General features: G+C 42.6%; 4 non-coding genes across 4 annotated transcripts; 3 read left to right on the plus strand and 1 right to left on the minus strand.

The window, feature by feature from the left end:
* The first annotated feature begins 788 nt into the window (after positions 1–788).
* Positions 789–870, plus strand: trnay-aua. Its single transcript has one exon. It is a non-coding gene; the product is annotated as a tRNA-Tyr (tRNA).
* Positions 871–2,232: 1,362 nt separating this feature from the next.
* LOC117941573 lies at positions 2,233–2,348 on the minus strand. Its single transcript, XR_004655927.1, has one exon. It is a non-coding gene; the product is annotated as a U5 spliceosomal RNA (small nuclear RNA).
* Positions 2,349–2,695: 347 nt separating this feature from the next.
* Positions 2,696–2,767, plus strand: trnav-cac. The gene has a single exon. It is a non-coding gene; the product is annotated as a tRNA-Val (tRNA).
* Positions 2,768–3,131: 364 nt separating this feature from the next.
* On the plus strand, positions 3,132–3,203 carry trnaq-cug. The gene has a single exon. It is a non-coding gene; the product is annotated as a tRNA-Gln (tRNA).
* Positions 3,204–5,557: the final 2,354 nt, after the last annotated feature.

Consider the following 5,557-nt stretch of genomic DNA (forward strand, 5'->3'; position numbering starts at 1 on the left):
TCTGCATTTTTTTGTTTCTTGCTTTGAAGTGTGTGCGTGCTGGCCTGTTTATGTGGGTATATATAGCGGAACTATTGTTGTCAACTACTGTTGATGTTTAACCATCTGTTGCTGCAAGTGTCTGAAGTGAAATGTCCCCACCAGCTGAAGAGTAAACTTAATAGCATACCAAGTTTATTTCATCCCTAAAAATAGAAACTACAGTGCTCATACCTGTTGTAACACCCATAAAAACTGGAGCATAAAACAATAAATACATTACACTACAGTTAACAAATACTGTAAATAGAAACATGTGCGTTCAAAGTGCTTGTTGTGCTGTCTAGCAGTCAGATTACCACAGGAGGTAGTACCTTTTGCAGATCTTTTAAAGACTACCATAATACCTGCTGGAGATGCCAGGTCCTCATAAGCATGTGTTTCAATATTTTCCGTGAACAATGCGTTGTCCAGCGATGGGTGGTATAGTGGTGGGCATAGCTGCCTTCTAAGCTGTTGACCTGTGTTTGATTCCCAGCCATCGCAATAGTTTTTGTTGTGTGGTTACTTGCTTTATTTGTCAAGAAGTAACCTTTCTTGTTACTTCTTGACAAATAAAGCAATTAACTTACCCAACTCGATTTGATAAAATATTAGATCTCTGTTATGGTACAAATAAGGGAGCATATCAATCAATCAAGCTGCCTCCACGAGACACAAGCAGCGCACTACAATTTGCACTTTGCCGTGTCTGTTAACTACTACTAAGCAATTGAAAGTTTATGAACAGGTATAGCGCTGTATTTCAGGTTGTCGTGGCCGAGTGGTTAAGGCGATGGACTATAACTCCATTGGGGTCTCCCCACGCAGGTTCTAATCCTTCTGACAACGAGATAACTACTTTAAGAACGGTAGTAAACTAATGACACAATTTGGTGTCGTAGATGCAGACGTACCTTTGTGTGTCATCTCATAGGTACTGGATGCCATTAAGTTACTTCTTTTCAGTCTGTGTTATAAGATTTGCAGTGAACGTTGTGTAGCAATGCAATCATTTTGCCCAGGTTTGATTTCCAGCCATTTACAGGTTTTAAAGACATACACAACATATTTCAATTTTCTTGCGAGAGTCATCCCAAAAAACCTGGGGAGCAATAGTCTGTAAGGGGGGGGGGGGGGGGGGGGGGGGGGGGGGGGGGGGGGGGAGAAGAGGAAAAAGTGGAAGAGGGAGGGAAGAAACGAAAAGAGGAAAAATGAGGAAAAAAGAGGAAATGAGAAAAAAGATGAGAAAGATGCTAATTTCTCTCATACTGCATACCAATGACTGTAAAGATTAACACGTACATGGTTTGCAGAACTGTACCTTCTGATAGACATAAGGCCACTTGGGTTATTTCTATGGTCTTCTGCAGAAAGATAAATCCCAGTGTAGGCTCACTCCAGGTTATTTAAGCAACAATCGTCCCTGGATGGACTTGAACCACCATCATTTCAGTTAACAGCCGACTGCGCTGACCTATTGCGCCACAGAGACCGCGCCTGGCTGATGTTTTATAATAATAATAATAATAATAATACATTATATTTAACAGTGCCTTTCTAACACTCAAGGACGCTTTACAGACAATAAAAGACAGGGAACAGAAAAGTGAAGTAGTTATAACAAAGCAAATAAAACAAAAAACAAAACAAACAAAACAAAACAAAACAGGAACAGTGTATTTACAGATAAGCGAGCTGGAACAGATGGGTTTTTAGTCTGGTTTTGAACAGGGGGAGAGAGTTGATATTGCGGAGGTCAGGCGGGAGTGAGTTCCAGATCTGGGGAGCAGAGCGGCTGAAGGCTCTGTTCCCCACGGTGATAAGTCGAGCATGGGGGACAGTGAGGTGGATAGAGGAGGAAGATCTGAGGTAGCGGGAGGGGACGGCAATGTGTAGGAGTTCTAATAGATATGGAGGAGCAAGGTTATTGATGGCTTTGAAAGTATGGAGAAGGATTTTGAATTGTATTCTGAATTGAATTATGAGCGTTAGAACCATGGCTCAGGGTGGGCGGTCATCTGCATCAACCAGTTGGGGGTGAAAAGAGACAGAGAGAGAAAGAAAGAGACATGGAGATTTGCAGCAGAGGGTGTCCAGCAGGAACATGGAGGCAGCATGCGTCTCCAACCACAGATCCAGACTCCACAGCTCCAGAGCCGGAAACACCTGCAGGTAGCAATAGGAGCTGCTTAATTTTCACAAGTACAAAAGGCTCGGCCAAACAGCAATGCCCACAAAAAAGAGTTTCAACTCATTGGGTTTCCCCTTCAAGGAAGTCTTTAGTAAAAGGCAAAAGACTTGTGTGTTCTGAAGAGAAACCAGAGTGAGTATAGCCATCTGCTTGAGAGCAGCAGAAAACCCTAGTCGAACCAGTCCAAACCATCACGGTAAGCCTCACTGGGTGTCCAAACTAAAATGATAAGAGGCAACTTGGTAGACTCCTTACTGATGTTTATATCTGTACTCACAATGCTCTGTTTTTAAAACACCAGCTAATCACAAGTGTTACATGTGACTAATCAATGTGTGAGTAATCAGGAAGCTCCCATAACAGGTAGTGGCAAGGTCTACCAAATGTTTAACTTTACGACCCGTAAGCTGCTGGAACCTTGGTTGCCACCTTCCCTCAAAATATGAATCCCGGAATTTTCCATCCCCGAAGTGTAAATAACAGAGCAGATTAGCGCAGGGGAAGCGTGCTGGGCCCACAACCCAGAGGTCGATGGATCAAAACCATCCTCTGCTAATTGCTGTGCTTTGTACCAGCAGTAAGTGTATTTTGAGTCTGTTGATGTTTAACAATTATTCCCAGCATCAGTATTCCAAACCCCTGTAGCGGCAAACATCCTCAGCCGGGACAGCCATTCATCATCCCCCATGCAACAATGCTTCTTAGCCTCTGAGATGATGCCATCTGAGATTAAAACTGAATAGGACAATAATGTCAATAGTTTAAGAACACAAACTGACTATGTGACAGATGTCAAATCTGTCATGTCCTGCCTTCTGAAGCTCTAGCCAGGAGCCATTCTTCGCCTCAAACAATATGAGTCATTCCAGTATGTGAAAAGGAAACTCACATCTACAAAGATAAATTTGTTGGATGTGACTCCCTGATGGTCTAGTGGCTAAGAATCAGCGCTCTGACCGCTGTGGCCTGGGTTCAATTCCCGGTCAGGGAATGGTCAGGAGTTGTCACGCTGTAAAAAAATTCTGTAGTTTTACATACATTTTCCTTTTAACTTTACAGATTATTTCAGTTTTTTTAAATACAGAAAAACCCCAATAAATTACAAAAATAAACTGTGAATTTAAGGGACAACTAGCATGTGTGAAACCACCTGTGGGAGTGGAACATGGATGTGTAGAGATGGGCTTTCAAACAATGCACCTTTTGACATTTTGACATGTCACAGCAGGAAAAGCAAAGGTATAAATAAAAATGAATTATGGCTCAACTCAATTTACATTTTTACATTAGACATAAGGCATTACAAAGTCAAGAAACTAGGTGCTGATAGTGAAGGGCAAATGAAGCTTTGTTGAAGCACTGAACCACTTAGAGGAATTGGTTTGAAAACGGGTTCATTACCAGAAGCTTCAGTAACAGCGACCTCGCCTGGTGAAGGGCCAAGGCTGCATCCAAATGATCCCAACAAGATAGTGGACAGGAGGCTTTAGACTAGTGACACTCACGTGTACTAACAATGGGATAGCATAGCATTCTTTTTAAAATAAAGATTGATGGATTTGTGTATTGTAGTATTGGGTATTAGGTAAAGAGTGCTGGGAAAATATGTTTAACATGAAGTATACTTTTGATTGAATTTTGATGAAGCGTCCAAGATGGACCAGTGCTAACCATCTGTGTGTGACCTGTAATGTTCCCACCTTCCATGCTGTGCTGAGGAAGTTTATGTACAGATTCATATGTCGATTAACTGAGTCAAATAATACGATTTTAAATGCTATAATTAATGATGCTATAATCACTTAGTGATACCAGATATTTGTCAAAACTATGGAATCACTGGAACATGCACCTGTACTTGTTTTAATTATTGTGCATTGCAATTGGTAAATATTGAGCATTGCAATTGGTAAATTTGTATGTATGTGTGTTTCTCTTGTGATGTTGTTGGGGATCAGTTTGTCTATATGTATTTATGGCTGTGTCTGGTCTGAACCCCTTTTGTATTGTATTGTTTTTAAATCATCTGGACCTTGAGTCTGTAAATAAAGAAATATTATTATACTACTTCTTGATTAGTCAGACACGCTGCTGGTCTGCAAAGACCAAGAAAACGCCATGCAACAAAAATGCCTCACGCGTCAAACCCACCAGGTCCGGATTTGGGGCGGAGCGGCTGCGGCTGACAGCTAAAGTCACGAGGACCCACGAGATCTCTCTAGGGAGGTGGTCCAGGAACGTCCAGCTGGGAATGCCTTAGGATCCCCCAGTTGCTCGGAAAAGGGAAGTTTGGAGTCCCCTGCTGGAGCTGCTCGACAGGATGGATGGATGACTGGAAACCTGTTCACTAGCTCATTGTATTCTTGCATGACAGGTAAACCTGTAGAAAGGGCGCTGTAGCTCAGTGGTTAAGGTGCCTGTCAGGAGATCCTGGGTCCAAATTCCCCCACAGTGCCTGATCATCTATTAGCACTTATGTTAAATGCACTACAAAGAGTGTATAAATTTGTTCTTGCTATAGTGCTTAACTGTATTCTTATTTATTCTGTAGTGAGAAATCACTGTGAGCAGGGTTTGAACCTGCGCAGGGAGACCCCACGGACTTCCACCAACTGCGGATCCATTTTGCTTTGTGTCTGCTCTGTGATTCGCAGTCCATCAACACCCACCTGATTGGCCACTGAAGTCCCAAGGACCCACGGGATCTTGTAAATTCATGTATGATCACGCGATATAACAGGATGTAGTTTCTATAAACAGAACCACAAAACCTGATGAATGAACTAGCTTAAACTTGCATTGCTCTGAATTTCATGTGTTTTCATGTATCATCTTAACCTGTGTTGATGTAGTGTTTGTGTGTGAATGTAACATGCCTTTTTCATTTGCTACCGGGGCTTAATGAGTAGCATGGGGATTGGGTAGACATGATGATGGGATGCAAATAGAAGTACTGACTGCAACAACAAGGTGCTGCAGGGACTTGAAACCTGGATCTTCTGTTTAATGACAGGCACTTTAACCAGCTAAGTCACAGCACCCCCTTGACTACTACTCACAAAGAAAACAACAAACTTACTCTCATTCAGAAGCCATAGACCAGTGGTGCAAATATTTCATCAGAGTGATGGCTTGTGGTAAGAAATTGGTCCTGACTCTGTTGGTTTTGGCGTAAAGTGCTCTGTAGCGCCTACCAGAGGGGAGAAGCTGGAATAAATTGTGTCCGGGGTGAGATCGGTGAGAGGGAGCGAGGCCATCCGTCTCACATGATGAGTGTCATCGGTGGAAGTCTAAACCAGTGATTCACAAAATGGCTGACCTAACAGCGTGCAGCCCACCTGCACC

Source organism: Etheostoma cragini, unplaced genomic scaffold, assembly GCF_013103735.1.
Source record: "Etheostoma cragini isolate CJK2018 unplaced genomic scaffold, CSU_Ecrag_1.0 ScbMSFa_98, whole genome shotgun sequence".
NCBI lineage: Eukaryota > Metazoa > Chordata > Actinopteri > Perciformes > Percidae > Etheostoma > Etheostoma cragini.